General features: G+C 43.4%; 2 long non-coding RNA genes across 3 annotated transcripts; both read left to right on the top strand.

Moving 5' to 3' along the window:
* Nucleotides 1–2,806: 2,806 nt before the first annotated feature.
* LOC147758841 (uncharacterized) lies at nucleotides 2,807–7,802 on the top strand. The gene is made up of 3 exons (XR_015319043.1): nucleotides 2,807–6,283; nucleotides 7,026–7,101; nucleotides 7,400–7,802. It is a non-coding gene; the product is annotated as an uncharacterized LOC147758841 (long non-coding RNA).
* Nucleotides 7,803–11,102: 3,300 nt separating this feature from the next.
* LOC111243164 (uncharacterized) lies at nucleotides 11,103–21,244 on the top strand. 2 transcript variants are annotated; one of them, XR_002670344.2, is made up of 4 exons: nucleotides 11,103–13,147; nucleotides 15,489–15,734; nucleotides 17,058–17,656; nucleotides 18,600–21,244. It is a non-coding gene; the product is annotated as an uncharacterized LOC111243164 (long non-coding RNA). The 2 variants fall into 2 exon arrangements; XR_002670343.2 differs by lacking the exon at nucleotides 17,058–17,656 and having other exon boundaries at nucleotides 11,108–13,147.
* The last annotated feature ends 2,845 nt before the right edge of the window (nucleotides 21,245–24,089 follow it).

Below are 24,089 nucleotides of genomic sequence, written 5' to 3'. Positions count from 1 at the left end.
ATATGAGGATATTGTGGATTTGTGCTCATTCAGTATATTTGCAAAAAGTAGCACAAAAGCTTAATTTTAATGGGAATGTTTCGCAGCAAACCTATATACCCTCTGTTTTCTACGCTGAGGTCCACACTTTGTCTAGGCTAAATAAATATTTTGGACTGCAAGGTTATCGGATATCTAGCTCTACCTAGGATCTTACGTCTGTCGTCTATTTTTTACGCTACGCTGTTTATGAAGACGACGTCAAGCAAGAACGACAATGCCTGTCCTGGTATTTTTATCAACGCTTGCCCTGCCTGCCTTGTTGTCGCGCAATCGTCTGTTCCAGAACGCGGAATAGCAGAAAGGTGTTCAAGTGACAAGAGTGACCGAGGAGCCGGAAGCTAGTAAAGTGGCCACTTCCGTGACGCTGCGAATCAGTAAAAGATCGCCAATACTGCAATCGAAGCGCAAAATAGTATTGCGGGGCCTCCAACAGCAGGATTTTGCTGTACTTCTCTAGTACCCTATACGGTTACACAGCGGCAGCCAGTGGACGGACACGCCGACTAGAGCGAGTATAATAAATCATGCGTGTCCATTTGATGGGAGCTGAACAGGACGACGAGAGGCCACTGAAAGAACGCGAGGCTTTCTAGACAGGGGCTAGCAGTGGGCGAAGCAGGCGACAGGAGTGCAGCAAGTGGCTGAGGAGCTCAACGCGCGGAGAACGCATGAGCAAGGGGCGATGGGAGCCCTAGCCCGAGCAGAAGGGGCAACAGTAGAGTCACAAGTGGTGCCCGCTGCTAGTAGATATGTGAAAATAGGAATGTGTCTGCGTGCGCTACTGTAGTGTTCTCAGTGGAAATACGTACCCCTGTATTGTGGGAAACGAAGGACGAAGAAGAGCAAACTGGGGACTGTATGGGGCGTTCATTGAACGGCCAGCCGTGGCGGTCGAAGCGGTGGAGGGGTAAGAGGCGGCAACAAACGACCATAACAGCATAACGCACTCGAGCGGTAACCCTTTTTGATGAAGGAGAAACACAGATAGGAAACGAAACCCAGACACAGAGCACAAGAAGGACAACTAAAGGAGAGAGGCCGAAACCACTTTTGAAGGTTGCGTACAGCCATCGCTGTTACTGCTACCCGCCCTTCTCAAGATATCGGAACATCACGGACAAAAGTGAGACAATATTTTCTGTGCGCTTGTACTGTGTCCCGGAACGTCCCCGAGGGCGATAGATTCTTCAACCAGTGTGTCCAGTTAGAAAGAATCTTCTACCTCCCAAATACGTTACGAGAACGGGTCGATCTGTAGCATATCTTCACAAATGAACATGAATAGAGCAGAATGTATATCTATTTAAACCGACTGTAACAGGCACGGAGAGAGCATAATAGGTGAACCTCCGAAGCCATTTTAAGCAGACAGGCCTTAAACGTTTTTAGGTTTGTTCGCTGAAGCGACAATGAGCTGTGTGTAGAAATCATGAGCATGTATTTGTCTGTTGAGGAAATATAAGTAGAATAAATATTCTTCATTTCGGGCCGTATGTATGGGCCATATTTTGAATTCGTTACGGTTAACCTTATTTCTCTTTATGATTCGCTATATCACAGATGTTTTCCATTTGATCTTGCTAGCATTCGGTATTTATCTCCTACATTATTCGGTGCGAAAGTTGCTTCAAGTTGAAAATCACACTGTAGTGCAAAGTAGACATTGAAACCCTTTGTTTTCGTCTGCTAGTGTAGGTCCCATAACATGTCCCTTACGGTATTTTCCATATAATTTCTATGCAACAGCTTCACATGTACAAGCACATAACACCGTATGCACGCAAACATAAAGAATAAATGACACTGACCTATATACAGATCATCGTGTTTGTGCGTTCAGTAACACAAACAAAAATCGCAGTTGCCTTACGAGCAGCGGGTTCCGCGGCTTTCTTCGTCGTCCAACTAGCCCCTCTTTCCCACCGTGTTGTTGCGACGGGCTGTTTTTATCAAAAAGGTGCGCCGAAGAAAGTACGATCTGATTCGAGCATCGGCGGCCTGGTAGTCTTCGTGTGTTGGGAGCTGCTAATCCTGTCCGGCTCCTCCAGTTTCCTCCTCTCCTCATTGTCGTCGCCGCCATCTTCATCTTCGTTTGTTCTTTCACTCATTCGTTCGTTCACTGACTCGTTCGCTGCGAAGCAGTAACGAGTGCCGTGAAGAACGGCAGCTGCAGCGAATGATGAAGCACGTCAATCCAGCTTCTCGTTTCTCGTTCGCCCATCCACCATTGTAAGGAAGGAGGACCGGACGAATGCTGAAGAACTCTATTCACTCAGCGACTGTCTGACCCGGTCGTTTCTGACATCGGGTAGGTGGGTTGACGAACCGACTGGCTCGTGGCTGCCAGCCGACAGTCTGGGTCGACTGGCTAGGATTACGGGATTTAACTACTCACGCCCTTTCCTTCCGCCGAAGCATTCTACTAACACTACTAGTAGTATGCCAACGACGACGATGACAATGAGATGGAAGACACTTCAACCTCTGAATCCCTCGAGAGTAAAAAGCAAATACTGAGCAGGAGAATGCGGGATGAGTCCATGAGGTAGCGGCCTCCCATGACGCAGACGACTGAAAGCTTACCATAGACATATGACATGGATACAATATGGTAAACCTAGGCTGCTTCCGCCGTCGATGCGTACAATGCGATAACAAAGGGCTTAAGTACGTAATGTCAAACAAGTTGAACAATAATAATAACACGGGCCTTTTTGAACTTACATTCAGATTAATTTACGTTAGATAATGAATACGTCTGACGTCGATTATCACTGATTTGCGCGTTTGTTGTTTGCAATGGCGAAATTATATTCCCCATTATGCTGCAGATGTGCATTATACATAATTATATCGAAAACGTCGCAACATGCTTCCTGTACACGTCGACTTAATCACTCGTGGGGTAGATGCATACTAGTGGTTGTTGAATTGGTTCTTCTTGCTGTATTCGTCCATACTTATAAAAGTGCTAGGAGAGCAATCAATACCACCTGTGTGATGATTCTAGGTGATCACCTTCTATACGTGGCCCTTGCCCTTAGCTTTGACTTTTTTCCACTGGTCTTACTGAAGATAACCTCAGGCCAGTCCGTCTGTCTACTTCGGTACATAACTGCTATGAATACGTCACTGCCTTATGCAGTTATTTCTTTGAATTTGATGGATGATAGCTGCGTGAATGCTAGCCCAATTCGGATGGAAACAATTAAATAGTGAGCGTCTTTCCAATTGCCTTTGTATGGTTGAGGACACGACGCCCATAGGGAACCACGTCATGGCAAACGTAACGCGTGATACGATATGCATAGGGTAAAGTTGTTTCGATTGTCTCTGTAGTCTGTCTACTGAAGATTTCGGTACATCTAGCCATTCTGTGAGTTCTAATGGCTTTTGAGCGATTCGCTAAAAGCGGAACTAATTTTACAATATCGATCCGCCCACTTACGCAGGTTATACGAACTAGATCCATTTTATGTACGAACGATATTTCGAATAAATGTGCGAGTAGTATGGTCGAACACTTACAGGGAGTGAAGGGTAGCAGACGGTAAACGTACACCAAATTCGCCTGCTGGCCGGCAAATACATGCGACGACGACGACGACTCTCTGACCAACTGCAGCAATGGTAAACTACAACTAGAGACGCCTGTGATTGCGTTTGCCGGAGTTTTACCGGTAGCTATGTACTGCATGAACCCAGTAAACGAGTGGAAGGAGCGGTGAAGCTCAGCTTTATGGTCTAACGTGCTCCAAGTCTCCGGACAAAGTCGCCCAAGCTTCCCAGCCGACAGAAAGCGAGCTGCACTCTACGTACGTCTGTCTACGCCGACCGACTTGGTAGTGGTGCCGGCTGCTGCGTAACCCTGTCTGGTGCTGCCACAATGCATAGAACGGGGGAGCTCTAGCTGTCGTTAGTTTTATGACTGGATGCAGACATCTGGGTCACAGCAGCCTAATGCGACTATATTATGTGAGCTGTGTACTATACGAGTGTGATCCCCTTTTCTTTGGCATGAGTCGCCGCTGTCTATAATACTGTCGCGAGTGGGGTTCGGGCAGGATCAGAGTATGATGCATCTGGGTACAATATATCTGGCACGAAGCCCGTAGGGGTTGAACTGGCTTGTTTAGTGCAACGTGCGTAATTCTGATCGACACAATGGACTGACTAAACGAAATTGACAGGCAGATAGACGGATATAAGTATGTTTCAGTATGAATGCGCCTTTTCACACTTCTACACCTTCAATGAAGTTAGAACATCCGATGTACGCGGGTCTATAAGAAAAGTGGCGACCGATACTGCTCGAATCCACCAGAACAGAAATACGGATGGAAAATTTCTAATCGTTATTTGATGCGACTGCAGTTCACTCAGATATGTTGACGCTTTCCTGCTCCACCGGATCAGTTTCAATGTATATCTATATAAACCCTGTATAAATGTACTAATGGCAGTAGGCATGTAGTATCTGAGCTGAAATGAGACTTCGATCTGTTCTCGTAGCTTATATTATAGTTGAAGTAATATTTATTTGCTAGCTGCGAACAACACAGCTCACTGCCGGAAAACCTAAAAAACAAATTGTTTCCAGACCTTTTAAAGTCTCTTAGCCCTAGTAGGTTGAGATGCTTCAGGATAAAGTTCCATTAGGAAAGATTGGTTCATAGTTGACGCAAAGTGTGGAAAGCGATGCCAGCAAGCGAAGGACCTTCTCCCGTTTATAAGCCTCTCGTGCAAATGTTCTATGAAAACATAATAATAATAGTTAGAGTGAGCTATCACGTTTCTCAAAGTAGTAGAACAGCCCCATTTGGGTGAGTTAATAAACATAAGTAACAAATGCATGTATATTATTTAACATATTATCCGAATCCTTTGGATTGAATTAGAGTAACCCGCACGGTTCCCAATCCATGCTATTCTATTTTAGCGAAGCAGAAACTGCTTTGAGGTCCGTTTCTGCCTTCACCTGTACTTTATCCTTCAGCTTTTGTAGCATCTTTCTACGTATACCTTCTTCTACCTGTTTAACGCATTTTAGCAAAAATGTTAAACCTAGCACGTTTAACTATTGTAAAATCTGCTGCCGTCCAAAATTCCAACACTCGAATTTAGACTTGATTTTTTAAATTTTATGTTAGAATAACATTTGCTCAATACTCTGACCACTCTGATGCACACTGACCAGAAGTTCATAGAGGAAGTACGTTCCTGTACCTCGATCTGTATTGCATTTTAATATAATTTAGGGCTTTGTTTGTTTGTTAGTTAAAAACCGACGACTTACCTCCTCGTTTGGATTGTAAATATTTGTTAATTATATTTTAACTTTTGCATGGTCGCACCGATAATATACTACGCCGGGGCTGGCAGAATAGTTTACATTATCAAGTTATCGCGTTTTGCAAAAAATATATTACGAAAAAATAATTAGGGTTTGTTAAAGTGTGTATTACTAATTCGTTCCGTACATAGGGATATAGCTGTAGCAAATGATATTTCCTTCCTGTGCAGGTTCTATTATAAAGGCCCCATTTGCGAATACAAGTAATAGCTATTGAGTAATAAGTGTGGGAGGAGGATATGTTTAGTGGCTTAGCTTAACTCTGACTTTTAAGGAACAAAAACTTATTTAGCCTTTGTTCCTTAAACGTCACAGTGCTGGTAGAATCTGTTAAAAATTCGGGCAAATTGGGCAAATGGGCCTTCAACCAAACAAGAACCTGATTCAGTAGGTAAATAGGTCTCTAGCTAAACAGTACAAACAGTTCGGTACTGGTGCAATTAGTTTAAGAAGAGAAATTTTGAGGTTGAGGACCACAAAGGGGCGACTACATTTCAAGGTCTTAAACTAACAAAAGAGCTATTGTTATCGCAGTACCTTCTGAAAAAACAGAGCATGGACAATGCGCTCTACGTTGCCTCAGTATGAGACTCTTTAAAACTTGAAATTGCAGCAAAAGCATCAAAGATGAAGAAGGACAGCTGAAAATGGTTTCCTCACAAACTGGGTCCAGCACAGATGGGAACACGTGCGAACTACTCAAGAGGGAGTTTCCGCAATTATTACCAGAAAAAAACCTCATTTAAAGGGCACCGTTGCCATAGGCACGATTGTGTTGCCTGATTGCGAATCTGTGCTGTCCACCAGAGCAGGACCAGATGTCAAACAGGAAAATCAGCAATTTCGATGACACCGCCGTGCGCGAGCTGACACGTTTCTTCGTAACAGGTATCAGCGGCATTCGTTGTCATTAGACATTGTTTGATCAATCGAATATGCCACATCTTTTGAATTTCTCAGCTCAGATCGAACAATAGCCTTATGCTACAAATTTGAATTTGTGTGATTTCTAGTTTCATGTCTTAAAAAGGGAAACTGGCGGCGTACCGTATTCTACCGTGGTAGAACACGGTACGCCGCCAGTGGTAGTACAAACAATAAAAAATTTCCAGCACGCTGGTTTCAATCTAGAAATAATGAAGACGCGCACGTTTAACATACACCAATAAGTGTAGTTACTCTCGCTAATATAGTTTATAAGATCATTAAGTAAAGCAGCTTCTGATAATCAATCACAATGTTCTTCTGTAGAAGATCGTATACGAACACGCTTATTAAGCACGATCGTTTGTCCCCTAGTAAAATGACTAGTTGTCTCTGATAATCGTAATTGTCATCATCATGAGCATCACTCGAGCGTTGCTGCATAAAAAATAAACTCAGCCAGTAACAGAGTGAGATCTTTTCATTAAAAAACCTGTGTTGTCCGGCTTATATGCATTTAATCTAGAATCATTAGATTGCTACTTGAAGTCTCTTAGAGCGACAAATTGGTTGATAAACCCCTTACCGAAGACCTGGCAGAGTAACTGAAGTCTTGTCACAGAGTACAGAATATATATAGCATTACGGTAAGTTAGCCTTTTCAGGGAGGCATCTATAGTAACACTGGTATCTGTTTGACCAAAAGTATGCATCGACCTTGAAAAACGACGGCACCCTAGTTGATCGCGAATTCCGGCTTTCCTCGCTTCGGAGCACTAGCAGTGAGTAGTTAGTGTGTGTATACGCAAGTATTACAGAAACCAATCGCGATATTAAAAAAAAAAGGAAGTATAGTACTGTGTGGAACGGCGCAAAGGTTGTTCACTGATCGTCGGCGGCGAATTCGCCGGAGGCATGATGCCCGCCATAAGGCACTGCGCTTCGATAGTACCTCACAAGAGTTACTGCTCCGGGCCCTCATATCAATATAATAATAATAATATACCAATATCCAGGAGACTCACAGACAAATACGAACGGGATGAAACGACTAACAAATGGATGTATCCCAATTTACAGAGCGCTATCGAAGCGATACGAGCGAAGGGGAACACAAAGACGCAGAGATGTACGGATGAATATGGAACTTTAAAGTTGTAGTATAAAGCCTTGTGGTTGTTCAGCAATACAAATATTGCGTATGTATCGATGCTACTTATCGGAAGTGGTTCAAGTTTTATTCAATTCAAGTTGTATTTATACTGAGCGTATTTTGCCTATTAAATACAATAGGTTTTTATAGCAGTACAAAGATGTTCAACAGATAATTGGCGATAGCTAGCTTTGTGAAGAATAAATAAAGTGTTTGTGATTAGATAACTAACTTATGACTGTGTCGGAACTTGATGCTTTGTCAACGCGGGAATAAGTGGTGACGCGTCGGTTCAAGATGGAAAACGTTATACTTCGCAATCCATATATCAAAGTAAACTGAACCTATTCATTTTTTGATCCTGGTCATCGCGTTGATATTGTCAAAAGCCCCTCCACAAGATTCATTGTAACCGAGCATTTTTAAGGGTCGACGTTCCCCTACCACTTGCCCATCGCTATTGCAAATCATACATTCGAAATCAATGACTTGGTTCAAATGTACATTGGTACGGTAAGCGAGACACAAGGAGCAAGATGATGCTGAAGTTAGGCCTATTCATGCGTATATTTCGACTCCAGGGTTAAATGGTATGTTGCACGAAAAAGCATCATATAGCCGAGCAAAAAAAAAAAAAGGCAAATGAGCCTGCTTAAGAAAAAGCAGCCGCTAAACTAGTAGTAATTATAGCTGTATATAGTATGACCAGGGACTTCCAGGTGATCGCTATACACTTTTTCGGCCTAGCAAGCGTCCTCGCGTGCGGACGATAGCATAGAATAAAGCTGTGTGATGTCTTTTACTAGCCTAGACCCAGCCCTTTGGGACGAGTTAGTTGTACAGGTAGATTTTAACAAGAATCACTTTTAATAGTGAGATAATATATAGGTGGGCTCGATATACGGAATACTTTTCTACCGATTAGAATAAGTTTCGTCGGGTTTGGACGGTAGAATTTTATCGGAAAGTGCTAAAACTGTGTTTTAGATAATTTAATACGCTAATCAAACTTAGCCTCTAGTGTTCTTCGTTGGGCTTCGAAATCTTCTTTGTTGAAATTCGCAAATTTCAGCTGGGTACTAAGTATAATAAATGTCACAGTAACTGATCTAAGGACACGTCACTCCTGTTTTCAGACCTGCGCACCGTCGAAGCTATCGTAAATTCATTTGACCCAGCCAGCCTAGTTTGGCTGCTCTCACTACGTCAGCATAATGTCTCAAAATCATCCTTCACGGAACTCCGTCTCCAATGGGCCGTAGTCGACGCGCTTCGTCGCATGAGCTTGGAATCGTCATTAAACTATAACACAGAGTATGTTCAGTATTTACGCGATTGAAATTTTGTCCGAACATTTTTGTCGATCCCGTGTTTCTATTTTAACGGCACGACTTCGGCCAGCTGCACGAGCTACTCCCGAGTTGAATTTATCTAGGCATAGTCTAGGAGCATCCGCAGCCATCCATGGTATATTTAGAAGGGAGCGGAACGGACTCGTTTGAAAGGGAGCGTACCTCTATAGTCGCTCACAATTCACAAGCTCTGATTGTAAGTCCTCGCTTATCGTCAAACTCGTAAAATGTCGAGCAAACCAATTTCGGATATGACCTTTATAATACTAACTCTATACCAATGTAAAGGTAGACCTTGTATTTGGAACATTCTAAACCAGTCAGCTCGGTATTGTGTAATTTGCTACTTTAGCGTCGATACTACGCATACAGAATGTTTTCTATGTTGACGCTCAGCATCGTTTTAATATAGCATTTGTATGCATGTCAAATACGATTATCTATGTGGCAACAAAAGCCGGTAAAATGCGATATTTTTCAAAAATTTAAAAAAAAAATGCCTTTGCGCAGATTACAAGAAAATAATAGATGTTGCGCCAGCAGATTCGGTAAGGCTTATAATCTCGTAAGCAGAAGATCATACGTATACTTCCGGTAATGCCGCGTACCTGACCCGCAACACGCCGACATGGGTTTAATAAAAACAAGTCGGCATAGCTTTCAGCTTGACCCGACTTACTGATCTTGAAAATCCCGTGGGAGCTCCGACTTCGTATGATCAGCTGGCCAGATTTACAGACCTTGAGGGAGTCGTGTACATCGCTCGCACAGGGCAAAAATCGTTTAAGCGGAATGTTTGGATTGGAAACTCAAATTGATAATCCTGTTTTGTGAACATAGCGACATGTTATTCACGGCGCCAGTTTGCTTGTCCACTGCGCGTCAATGACAGATTCTATGAAGCTCTTTGAATGTGGATTTTTACTAGAAACAATTTCTATTTTTACATCTATAAATGAATCGCAGTCACGCAACCGAGCTACGTTGCGTCCAGCAATCTATATCGAATCCTAGATGCTTTGTTATCTATTTTTTGCATGCCTGAAGGCTGAAACTCCTCAGAATCAATTTCCCGCTAACGGCCTAAGGCGCGTAATTATCTCCGTTTTATCATAAGTGAACAGTGTGAGAATATTCATGCCCTATGATATCAGAGCTACGAAGAGCGTGCCGATATTATTATCTCAGACAATTCGAAAAATTACTGAACGTTGCTCGAATCCAAACTTCGTGCCTTATCCATGCTACGACAGCAGCGGTCTAACACCCGAACTTCATTTGATCGGTGAAGCTCGGAAAAGCACCGAGCCTACAGCTGGCGAGAGCATCAACAACTGTGACAATGGCTAAATACACCTTCAAATTCTACTGTGGAGTCACGCAGTGTCCAATCCCAGCTGGTGCTTACGGCCCAGCGGACAGCAAACTTTGTGTGCGTGTTGTATCCTCTTCAAAAAGTCAACAGTTTGCCGGCTCGTTGCCTATAGGTGCACTGTAATAAGCACTCTATGTGCCTAGACATGATAAGTCTGACAAGTACACACTTTTTTCTTTAGGCCGGCTCTCAGCCTGGAGTGCCTCACAACCTCCGGCTGTCTCCGAGAGTCGTTTTCGATTCCACTACTACAATGGCCATGACACAGGCGCGTGCGCGTGCGCGTGCGCGCGCTGAGTCATAGTCAATCGAAGTAAATGTAAGAAATATAAAAATATATAGTCTATAGGAGGTTATTTTAGATGCCGATCTAGTATTTGTGCAGCTGAAATGTTGAAATATGGAAGGTGTTCATATACACTCACATATGTTACGTGAAAGTTTGTATAGATGACTCGATACCTCATTGTTTCGTTCTAAATGCAGCCGTTATAGCTCATTTCGCAGAAATGTTCTTTTTCTACTTTACTTGTTTATACGGATTTTCACAACTGAGTTATTCCATCTGGTAAAGATAAAGATATAGTAGGTTTTTAATATACGCCAGCGGTTTTCTGGGACGCTCTCCAGCCCCCATCTAAAATCGGGCCCGTTTGAGGGCTCGTTCAAATGCCCACATTGCAACCTATCGGTACAGTGAGGGCATAAAGCGATGACATGAAGCTGTTTTTATGACGTATTTTATTGCTTCTCGAGGGAAATGTTAAACTACGGACGAGCAGCCGCAGGGGCTGGCTGGCTATATTCGTCAGATATTTATACGACGACGGCGACGATGATTACCAATAGACGTTTGCTTGCTCACTGTTTTCACAGCCCTGTGGAACAGACAAACAAATGGCGGGAAGGACAGACGAAAAACCCCTGACCGTCTAAGTTGCAGGGCAATATGTCTACATCTGTTCCACTTGGATAAAGCTGAATCTGTTCGATAGTTGTACCCAAACACTGATGAGGTACCCAACGCAATCAGCAAATTGCTACAGACCACGCATCCTCAAGAAAAGAGATATTAGCTTTCCAACAAACAAATATGTTTGATACAGGAAAAGCAACTGCGTCAATCTAAAAAGGTAAGACGCATAGTAAACATCGCATCGCCTATGTCTCGCCTTTGCATTTGCGGAAATCGTATCTCCGGACAGGCTTAGTGGTACCTGTTTCTAGATAGGACAACTAGACGAAATTTTACACATCCGAAACCGAACGATTACTAGGCAACGACGATGTGATCACTGCCTCTTCCCATGCTATGTGTTTTTATTCAAGCCAGCTTCATATTCACATGAGTATGAAGCTGGCCAGAATAAACTTCATGGAGCGCGTACAAGTTTGAGCGAAACAACGGTCACAGCAGTAGCACGAGTGCCTCATTCAGTCGGACATTCGCATGAGGAGTATGAACTGGCGAACGATTGGAGATCGATCGATCTCGTCGCCAAAAAATAGAGCAGGACAGCAAGGTCCCGTCGGCAGATCTAAAAACTTTGGTCAGATTCGTTCTATGATTAGAGCGAGAACTACGAATCATACTAAACCTTTTCGACCAGTTGAAATAGCAAGTAGCTATTAAAACGAAGTTTCAATGTGCTAGTTATTCTCCAGAGACGTCTTGAGATATGGAGGGAGTATAAGGGAGAACGACGGAGATATATGGAGAACGGATGTCAGTATTTCTCGTCAAGTTCCTTCCCCAACCAGTTCGCTGTATTTGGAGAGCCTGTTCCCGCCCGCCCTGCGCTGGCGTGTTTGGTTCCTCCCATCTTCTCAACAGTATGTTAATTGTACCTTGGAGTTGTAAGCAAGATGTTGTTAATAATAATCATTAGTACTATTCGGGTTAATGTTGATGAAGCAACTACGTTGATGCCAAACGTCTACCCTAGTCGTATCCACGATGAAGGCGGCGGCATAACAAGTGTTCCACAAGCTCTAATGAACTAATGCCCAACACGAACACAGGCATTCTCTTACTGGGTGGGTCAAGGAAGGCAAGCGCGACTCGACCTGCGTCGTCTGCTGGACCTTAGATTGAAACGAAACTAACTAGTGCACTGTAGAAAGGAAAAGCCTCTGCTATAGTGCTATAGCAAATGTGATACGCTGTGTCGTAAAGCACGAGTGTGTTCCAAGACGCATTGAAAAAACAATCTCCTACGACTGACTGGTCAGCTCATGTGATACGTATGGCAGCACGAAGGAATTAGACGACCTTTGCCGAACAGCCAGAGCTATTAACGACATCATGGAGTACGCTTGTTTTCGTCTTGCCAGTGAAGTATCTTCGAAGCAACGATGTTGCCAGGCCATTTCTCATGCTCTGTATGTTTCCTATAGAGTATATAAGGGTAACGGAAACAAATGATCAGCATAAATTCATTCCGTTGAACCAAACTACGTATCTCGGCCTAATCAGCAGCGCCAAAGGTCCTTATTTGAAACGAAATACCAAATTTATGTTGAGCGCAAGCAAAGACAGTCCATTGTTGACTTGCTATATATAAAGCTTTGTAGGTGAGGGCTCTGAACGACTGATCTAATTTAACGGTAATTTCAATTAATTATCACAAGTCGAAAGTTATCCTTGACTTTATTCTCCGTCGCTGTGTTTACCGTAGAATAAATGTGAAAGTACCCAAAACGGATAGCCACCAGGAAGTCCTAACTTCAGCCAGGTCCATGTTTCGAAACGTCCCGGCCAGATGATAAAAGTATCTTTCAAAAAAAGGTCACGTGAAAGGGCAGGGCGACTCACAAAAGTGTATACTGTCGGAACTAAACAGTTGAGTTTCAACAATGAAAAAGAACTTCGTTACGGCTAACTTGGGACCCGTTTGAGCAGCGGGTCTATAGCCGCTCCCAAGGGCGCCACTCACCGGCCGAGACGGGTAAGCGGTCAAAATGCTTGTGCTTCCTTGTTTACAGTAGCAGCGGTACCATCACGCTGGATTTCACTTAGCCGCTTAGAAGGCAGACGACTCCGTTCTTTGTTATTACAGTTGCTATTGGCGCCCACGGAAAGAACTGGTAGGGCTATTTTGAGCCGATTTAGAACAACACAGGACGGCAGCTTGTGCGACAATAAAGCGAGAACGATGTTTTTCATACCGAGAGGTGCCACTAGGGCCGCTCTAGTTTTGATTAAAACGAACCACCAACTCATAAAGCCGACATGACGCGATATCTGAAAAGCTACCGAAGTGCATCATGGCGACACTGATAAGCGTCGAGCCAAACCATTTTGTTATTATTACTAGCTAAAAATACCCGCTCACCAATGAATAGTATATAAGAATGTCCGTTTCAGATTAGAATGATCGTTCCGGTAGAAAGGTCGATTGCCTACAACTGCAGTAATGAAAAACAGAAGCTGAGAAGAAATTAGCGCCTATGCATGCTAGTACAGAATATTATCGCACCGTGAATATCGTATAGAGCAGATTTTTTTCGGGGACTGATCTAGCAATTCTACTCGACGTAAGATGTTAACCACATAAAATTATATGAAAAATTGCTTGTTATACCCCGATAACCTTATCAAAATCCAACTGGTACTAAAAGAGAGCTTTTGATACCGTTCTGGGGGGGGGGGAGGGGAAGGGGGGTTCGGACGAAGTTCAACGGTAGGTCTAAGCCTCTTTCCCTGCTCCTGGAATACCCCCGCTTGTGTAGTGTTATAGGCGTGGCTCAGCACAGGACTTTCGCAAGGGGTTCATTTGCAGCACAGGAGGTCTTAGCGCCAATGGGAAGTGGTGAGCGAAGCAAAAGACACCTGCCTTGATTGCTATGGGTTACTTGAGTCTATCCACCAAGCTTTTCGCAGAGGCAAGCTTGACCCCGGCAACGGCGGCGGCGGCGGCGGCGACGACGTCGTGGAGGTTTACGGCGAGGCTCGCTGGCCAGCCGTTCATGCAAAAGCTTCTTCACTGGACCCCGCCAGGCATCCGCGAAATAGTGAAGTGCTTCCATTTGTTACCAGGGATTAGCGCCACTATGGCGAGTTTTGTGGGCTTCGTCCGACTTTACTCGTTGGTTCCTTTGTGAACGTCGACGTCAATACAGCACTGTGCTGACATGCAAACCCGAAGTGATACTGCCGCTTACCTTGTTGACGTTCGCTAGCAAAAAATATTAGAAGTATTAGCCATGTCGTTAACTGTAGCACGGAGTGACATTATTATAGGTATGGAATTGGCTCGTATATGCTTGATGCTTTTTTGCTGGTTCGATTATCATAATTAACCTTTAGCAAAGACCGTCTATAACGGCAGAGCCCTTAGAACAGAAACAGTGGAACTTTGCAGGGGTCTTATTTACGCCGGAACATCTTCGGGCTTTGAACTTGATGTTTTAAACCCGAATAGCGTGCCCGGTAGTAGACTATCATCTCTGAGCACGGGTAGCGAATGCTGGTGATCATGTTTGACATTATCATTATTAGCACAATGACCACTTGTGCTACTTGAGTTTGTGGGAGATTAATAGAACAACGAACACGTTCACAATCGTACATATGGGATCTGTAAAAGCTGTAGGCTCGCTTCAATCGTTGACCGTAGCTATCGTAGATATCCGGCAAGTTTTAGCTTAGTCTGCAAAGTCTATTGTAAATATTCTCCTTTTTTTTTTTTTTTTTTTTTTCGTAAAATTGGATCCATGATACAACCTTTCTTTGCCCGTTTTTCGCTCGCAACCCGCCTTCCTCCTTTCCTCTCTAATATGTTAGGATGCACTTCGTAAATACCGCCGTCAGTCCTATCCATTTTTGGCGCACTTGGTTGTACGCTGTTTCTCCATTCCTTAGTGAATATTTTACGTTTGCCCAATTTAGAATTTGTGGAGATCCACTGACCTTCTCTACGCCGTCTGCTCCTCCAGAGCAAGCGGAAAACATAGAACGGTTTCTCTCTCTCTTTCCGATTTTTCCTCTTTCTCACCCATTTTAAAGTGTCTGCGCGCGTATTTACGCTCAAACGCTGTTATTTTTTTGCCCTTTGCCGCCATGCCCATTGAGGCGGCTATGGTTCCTCCTCACTTGCCTGCTGAGTTCTTTGTTCTCGTTATAACATTATCATTGGAACCAAATAACGGTATTCATACTTTAGCATAGAAAGAATATTACGTCTCAGTGTGCTTTTATTTCTACGACTAGTGTGTGCATATCTGTGTGCCTAATGTTATCAAGGTCAACGCTAAACCACCTTCTTCACAACTGCCATCTGCTTCTAGCTTGAAGATAACGAATGAAACCTCTGTCCCGCGCTGCGCTGCGCCGCACCGCAATATAACGTTGCCGACGCTGGCGTTGCCGTTTGTGAGCGATAACTGTATTGTTCTGTGTTGATGATAACCGACTGGACGACTACCAGCTACGCACGTATAAGCCTGATGCTGTTCGAAGCAATCGGAGAATAAGTATATGCGTCTCAATGATGCCATGGAGGGTAAATCTTCTTCCGCAAATTCTGTTCACATGTAAGTTAATCGATACTGTCGTCTGCCTAACGTATTCGACCGCGATTTGCGCTATTTTCCCCCATATGTTGTATGGTGGCAAACAGCACATTTTCACCGAGCCATATGCTCATCCTCCATGGAACCCATGATGTTTTCTAAATATGATTTCTATACGAGCAATACATACGCATTTTCTATCTCGGCCTAAGAGGCAAAACAAATAGATGGTGTATGTGATTACGAAAGTGAAATTCAATGCTTTTTTTTGCGAATATGGGCAATTACGCTTCAGTTACTTAGTAACTGAGCAGCTATGGACGGTTATCTTCCCCACCCCCAGCCTCCGTTTTTTCCAGATATAAAATCGTTCACATATTCAGCAAAAGAGCTTCGAATAAAATGAAGCTTCAGTACAATATGTTAGAAACATGTAACTCGAGTGGCTGGATCGGAAGGTAGCTTACAACAGCGGAGGCGAAAAAGAATAAAAAGGACACATCGAATCCTCCTGTAGGGTAGTTGACCTTGATTTTTCAACGAAGCACTTCGAGGCCGAACCCCATAATTGACTTTGCGCTACTTTTACTTTCGAAGAATTTCGCTTTACATAATAACCATCGCCGAAGTGGTCTATGTTCGCCTCGCTCTCACAAAGAACGAGTGACTTTTAGAGAAACACAGACCGAACTGTTTATCCTTGAATCCTACGCCACGATCTGCTAATGACCCCTTTTACCGCTATAGCAGCAACCCTTTTTCAGTTCCCCGATCTCGTGTGTCAATCGTCATAATTCCCGCTTTAAATTGTACCTGCATATCGAAGCTGACAGATTAGTATGTTACCAACAATAGAGAGAAACCTCTAGTAAAGGCCAACTTCGCCCATTTACCGTGCGGATATAACGCAGTTTTATTTAAACACATCTATCCCACCGCTGGATTTGAACTTCCTTTAGGAAAACAAATAATGCTATTAGCACAGAGACAGCCGGTTAACATGCAATCGCACTAAACGTTTGGATAACGCGATCCTATTGTACTTTCCGGTCCATCTTTCTGGGCTTGTCTTGTTTCGTCTAGAATTATTATTAAGAAACGGCAGCTTAGTTGGCAGTGAATATAATGGGCATAGTACAGCGGAACTCCTTGATTGCTGCACGTTAACGACGTATGTTACGGCCATAAATATCATACCGTTGGCTTATGGTATTTCAGATACCTAGCTAAAAAACATCATACACATTTTGAACTAGCATTCTAAAAAATGCATTTCTAAGCGTCTAAATGTTCTTCCGCGCTTGTCGCTTCCCTGTCGCGCTTTGTCAAAACTCCAACTCCCAGGGCGTAGTCCCAGTTTCGAAGAATTGTGGCACTCAAGTGAAACGGGTCTCCGCCACGTCCCGGTGCGAGCAATCAGCCATGGAACGAGTCCTTCCAATGTGCGCGGGGAATTGCTGTGGGGTGGCGTCGGCGTCAGGAGAAGTATCCTATTGGGGTACCACTTGGAGGCGGTAGTACCCATTGGTTTGACATATGTGTCCCCATAAATTAGCCCTGTGGCTATGAGAGTGTCTGCCAGTATAGTTGCGGGACGAAACGCCCGTGTGCAGAGGGCTATATTTGTTAGTCGTCGAGCCGACTCAGCAGTGAAGGAATGCTGGTGAGGACCTATCTCGATGCTGCGGCACGCGCGAAGACCATCACTAACCAGAGTACCTGCGTCTTCCGCGGGCTGCGCAGGCTGCAGTGCTCCCGCACCATCTTAAGCATTTACGAGAGTCGTCTAGTCACGTTGAGAGCGATGGGAATTTGGGTGAGGCCATGCATACGACTGAAGAGCGTAATACGAGCGACAGCCAGCTCTAGTGCAACATTCTATTTACATTGGAAAATCGGTTGATCGGTCCATTCTCACTGGTCGTCTTTAAGCATACGTACGCGTAAGTCATATAAAATAAGCCTGGCTAGAATGTGAACAGCATTGTCCGCTTTTTCCCTATTCATATTAGACTAACAAGAACGCATAGTGACTATTCATTATAATAGAAACATATCCTCTATAGTTGATCGTTACCATTATTAGATAGACTAGACACTTAATCAATCGATTGATCACGACAAAAAATCTCTTAAATAGGACAGGCTTTCTATAACACTTGCGAGGAAAAAGCGACAAAAACATCGTCAGTACGTGTTGGTTAGATCTCGTTAAGCATTTGTATATCATCTAAGATAGCTCGGCGTTGCGAACTGCGATATCGAAATGTTAGACAATTATTTAAAGATGAAAAAATTGCATCGTAGCAATCCAGACGGTAAGTACTGCCCGCCTCTTAATTAGCCCTTAGTATTACGCATAATACATGCTTCTGCTTATATAGCTTCGTTGGCTTGGGCTTGTATGGAAACCGAGCCTATCCTAGATCTGGGACGCGCAGTACAAACGTTATGCTTCCGCGATGTTGCAGTGGTAACGTATTTGTATACTAATTGGAAAACGCAGAGGTGGCTTAGGTCCAAATTTGAGCATATGCACATTATAGTCTTCCGTATTCCAACACCAGAATTATGGAACCTCTACTTCTGTTGTATCGGACATCATTGCCTGACAGGCCTTTAGAACGATGCAACACACAAGTACCGAAAGCTATCATAGAGAGGTCAGCTAATCATTGGTTACGGAAAACTTCTTTCTAGTATTGATTATATAAAGGGAACACTGCAAACGCCTTGATAGCTGAAACCATTAGGCCAAACTCCAACTGTAACTTTAGTTCGGTTCGCCTAATTAATCGTAGTCCGTAAAGTCTGGGTAAAAATTGCCGCTTGCATTACTACCTACCCTCATCTTGTCCAATTAAAATAAATACATTTGTCCTACAGCCTCTACAGGTTCAATTATGCGTATCGCGCCCACCGAACTCGATCTCAACGTCGTAACGACCGAAACTGCAAAAACAGCTATTGGCGCTTGTCTGCTCTATCCTTCAATGGCCTTCGATCTCAATAGGCCTGCGCGTTTTCGTTTGTATGCGCTTGCTGCCCCAGGGAGAATGCGAGGCCTCCATAGTTTTTCCCATATGGCCTGGCACCAATCGGGCACTCTTCCGCATATGGCTCTACAATAGGTCAACCAATACGCACATTCGTTCATACAATGAATGATCTCTGTAGCTGAGATGGCCTAACGGTGACAGTGGCCGCTACTGCAGTGACGGTAAACGTGGTATCAGCTACAGCAAGCAAATGGTCTGCTGACGACGGTGTCGACAACGCAAACGACGACAGCAGCGCGAACCAACGACTCTTTATCAAGTAATGGCCCGAGCGAGCACAAAGACACGCATAGACATTACACATACGGAGGCACGCAGACGCAAATGCACAGGCACATATCATGCATTTACGTCGCGACGTGCACGGTTTTCCGATGTTCCAAAGGTAAAGAACCGCCGGGAGCTACAGGATATGAGGGTACAGAGAGAAAGTGAAAGAGGAGAATGGGGGGTAGAGGCGCGACACAAACAGGAAGAGAGCATGAATCAACAAGAGAATCGTGCAATGAGAAGAGGGAGTATTAGAGCGCCTGGGGAGAACGGTAGTAGATACCCCCCACTGGTCTGGGCGATCCAGCTAGGGTTTCATTATTATGGAATGCATGGGGCAAACCGCATTTGCCTAACCAAATACTGTGAACTGAAACCAAGTGGAACATAGACAGATATACATGGAGGCAATAGCCAATCGACATAGCAAACAGCACGAAAGCGGATGCCCATTGATGGGCATTTGTTCTTCTAACATATTGTCAAAAGAACAAGAAACGTCTAAGGACCCAACTGTGTAACTGTAACTTACCTGCGATTCAACTTGGCGTACGGCACTGACCTAAGTAACTAGATTAGCATCTAAGTGAACACAAACCGCTTCCACAAGTTAATGTATGAACTGATTGCTTTAGCCTGGTGGCAGAGTGTTTTTTATTCCAGTCTTCTGTTTCTCTTTTCCTATATAAAACACACAACGGTAAAAGCGGTCGATGCTCGAGTCGCTCATCCGGGCGCTCTCGTCGGACGGCGAGACCCCTTTAGCGCACACTAGAATCCTTCAGCACCGGTCTTAACTCTTGTGCGTTTGTAGGCTAACGATTTTGTTTTGCATGAGAGAGAAGAAAACTAAGCTCTTGTGTCATGGTCTTGTAATGCTGAAAGAGTTGATGAATCTCATACGCTTTTTATATCGTACGATCTTTCCGGCTTCGCTCGACGTTTGTGTGGATGCTTGAGCGTATATCAAAAGCACGCAGTTTGGCAAAAAGGTCCTTCGTTGAAGAAATTATCTTCTATTGATTGCCTTCCGAAGTAGATTGTCTATGAAGTACTGTATGGCCGAATAGCACGCAAACTTATAAAAGAAACATAAATAGTTTCTTTAATCCTTACACACCCAGTCATTGATTAGATTGAAAATATTAATTTTTCAGACATACTAAGTATTATGTTTACGATGTTCGTCTCTTTAAAGGCTTGACGCCTCAGAGACTACTCGTGGCCAGAAAATTAGCTAACAAAAGATCCTATCTCATACGATAGTGTCTTCACCTGCTTGAACATCGGGCGATTCTGTGATACAAAACTTGCTTTATCACACATGCTACGCAGCATTTGTCTGCGGCAGAATTGGAGGTAACGATTTAGTCGAACTTTTAATCGAAGGCTTTTTTAAATGGTCCCTTTCTTTGACCATTTTGCGAATACGAGAGTTCGTCAACAACCAGTGTTAACGTCCACCCAACATCGCTCTCAAGAAGCTCAGATGTCCACAGAACAATAAAAAGCAATAGGAGTTAGCTGTCAGCAGCGGCATCTCTTGCTGCTTCGTACAGTCATATGAATCAACAATGAGGTTCATTGCGTTACAAAAAGAATGAACGGTTCGATTAAAGGCTACTGGCCGCAGTAAACAGTCTGAAACGTTTGTCCTCTGCGTGCGGCATTGAGGGGTTACCGAACAACTTGGCCGTTTACTAAGTAAGTTAATTACGTATCGCTCTATATTAGTGGGTATAGGACAAAGTAGCTTTTAAGCGTACGTTAAATGGGTGACACACACAGGCATAGTGAGATATTCGCGCGACGAGTACGAATGCGTGTTAGTGGGCAATTTGTCCGTTAGAAGTCCCAAGAAGTTCCGTTAAAGATTCTCGAAACGTTCATAATTTGTTGTTGTTGTTGTTGTTGTTGCTTGGACGCCGCAAGCAGAAACCATGTGGGTTGCGTTTTAAGACGCCGAGTACTCCGTCAGGGTCCAAGAGAGCAACCACAGTAGGAATACAAACAGTTGGCCTGTGCCAGATTTTCAGTCGATGTTTGAATAAGTATATAGAACCGCGCCTGGCTAACAGCTGTTTAAGATTGAATCTTCCGTGAGCATCACGCATTTTACAAGACGAACGATGACGTGTGCAATATCTACAAATACTGAGATATTTATATTAAGATAATAAATATTGATGAATATCGATTAAATTTAATTCATCGATAGACGCGTGTTATCTACTACCGATCCCGCTGCGGAATATAATTTCTAAACGTAATGTAGAGTAGATGGATAACACTCAGATAATAATAAGGCATGGCTTCGTCAGACCTATGAAAAATTTGTATTGTACAGTTGGTCAGCTAAGGTTAGAAAAGGGCTACTCTGATCCGTGATTTTGCATAAAATTAAGTTTATCGATAAGTAGAACTGTTCTTTATACATGGATATCTATGATAACTGAACGGAACGACGTTAAGCGAGAATGCCCTGAAGTATCGGATCAGTGAAGCGCTAGTATACGGTATACGTTTAAACTATCTATAATGCTTGGAGTATGTGTACGTGTATTAAATACGTAGGAAAAAAGCTTAAGTAGGAAAAAATATTACTGACGATTTTACAGGTATCTGTACTATTTTAGAAATAGACTGCTTTTGTTCGTCCTAGGATACTAGGTGCTAGGTAAGGCCAATGCTTAGTAGTGCTAATAGGTTTTGTTCCTGTTCGAGTCTGTGACTAATCTTCTATCTAGCATATCGCACACACAGGCCTAGGCGTAGAATCCAAAACATTGAGGGACGCGTCTAGGATAAACCACAATTAAACGTGAAAATGGGTAATCGAACGGTATAGTGTCTCGCTATGAATACAAAAGTCTAAATCCGACTTCTAAATTATAGCATTGTCCCGCCAATACTGCAGTATCTAGTTTAGCTGAGACCCTATTGTTCGCTCTTCGTAGTAGATAGCAAAGTTTTTTTTTGTGATTTATGCGCCGACATGTCGCTTTTTATGTGGACATGGACAACAATCAACGTGCTGTTGTCTGAAGCCTTTAGAGATACCGTTATAGTAACTTATGTCCGATTCGGATGTTGATTTGACAAGAAAAAAATTGTTACGTATGCTATTGCTTCCGTTTGCTTTAAAGATCCCTCGAGCCATAGATAACAATAACAAATATATGTAAATGTGACCCATAACATGCATTTAATGGGTCATGGTTACTAAATGAGGCCAGGGAGCTACTTAACGCTTATCAAGCGTATTTCCCTGCTAACACCCGTTGGAAAGATTACCGTACTGAATGTGAGCTTACCTCGATTTCACCATTCATCTTTCAAGTTATCACGGTCCCATGAAAACGTCAATCTGTATTCTCTATTCGAATAGCGCATCGTGTCTTCTTCATATAATTATATAGTATAACTTGTTTTCTGTATTTCAGGCTATATAGTTTCTATATTACTTACGTGTACAATTTATCTCTAGTAATAACTTATGGGCAACGTTTTAGAACGCAATGGTGATGAATGGAAGAATATAACAGAGCGACGGGAAACTCAGTACAGCGCTTAACGAATAAATGTGTGTTCTGCTGTAGACGGATGGAGACCTAGCCAGCATCCTCAGTACTGATCAAGCGCCATTGTCGCCTGCTTTGAGTAGCATCTGAAATACGAAGCAGGGTCGACTAGCGAATAGCAGCGGCCAGACGGAAATCGTCGCTTCTTCTGTCACGGCGCGTGACAGGCCAAAGGACCATCACCAGGCTATGGGCTACTGTGGCGACAGCAAAAAGAAACCTAAGTCGTCCGATTGAATATTAATCAAGTAGATAAGGATAATCGCATCCCTGTATATTCTTAGGTTTCCTCTGTAAACGGCAGCCGCCAAAGTCGGTAGTTAGTGTGTCTCCTGTCTATAGAACAGTATGTGATATTCAGCGACGGTGTCGTTAACGGTTCTTTTGTGTAGTTGGAAAAAAGAAGCTTAACGGACGCCGGTACCATGAGGCGAAGACAACTAAAGGACAACTACCACGTTAAAAAGCCGATTGGAATATTCTGGTAATGTCAGTTGTTCGTCGGGATCGGGCTTAGGTTAAGGAACTGAATATTTGTGGATAAACTCTAGAAAAGGACAAGAGCTCACAATTTCTGATTCTATAATTGGCAAGGCGAGACCATTTGACTAAAATCAAATGGACATTTATATTGTTTTCCAGCGTCTAGCGCCCATCGACGAATTGTTGTTATTATTAAACCAAGTTATATAGTTGCTCCGTGATGGGAAAACATGTTTCTTTTGAAGCCACCTTGTATTTGCTCTAAACTTACTAATAATTTCGAATATTTTATTTAGTTAACGTTTAAGAATTAAGCTATTGTTGTACTAAGTACTTATGCCTTCGTTTATAGCTGGTATTTTTGTCAAGCTAGGAGGGAGCACTCCTGGTAAACGTCCATTACCGACAGCCACAGGCTGATCGAAGCGTCTAAAAACCGATCAGTATACATCGTGTGAGCAAATTTGAACCCGCAAACATGTTTCAAGATTTACTTGAGGACGATTCCGACGACTTTATGAGCTCTCATTATGCGAAACTTCAGAAAGTACTCTCTCTATCGAACGATTTCAGGTTGTCACACCAACCAGATACTGTGAGCCGCAAGGTCCAAGTACGCGCGGTCGACTTCATAGCTGCTCAAGAATTCTGACCTGTACAGGTTAAAGTCTCTCTTTTGAGAACAAATGCCCCTTTACCTACTGCTGCTACCGTAATCACCATTGATGCTGCCACTGCGACTATGGTTTCTACTAGTACTATTTGCGAGGCGACATACAGGATGATAGTAGACATGCAGGGTCAGCAGGTCGATGCGTGACTCAAGCAAGGACCTCATTTCGAGATTTAGTTGCACTCTGCTCTTGCTGCTGCTTCCGGCCGTGTGGAAGTTACGTACAGTGCCTTCACCTCCTCTGGCCATAGCAGGAAGCGCCTCTTTTACAGAAGGGACCCACACAGAACAGGAGGGGCGAGATAGGACT

Source organism: Varroa destructor, unplaced genomic scaffold (genome assembly GCF_002443255.2).
Source record: "Varroa destructor unplaced genomic scaffold, Vdes_3.0 BEIS01000001.1, whole genome shotgun sequence".
In the NCBI taxonomy this organism is placed as follows: domain Eukaryota; kingdom Metazoa; phylum Arthropoda; class Arachnida; order Mesostigmata; family Varroidae; genus Varroa; species Varroa destructor.
The sequence above is the reverse complement of the archived record's forward strand: the minus strand, read 5'-3'. Positions and strand labels throughout refer to the sequence as shown.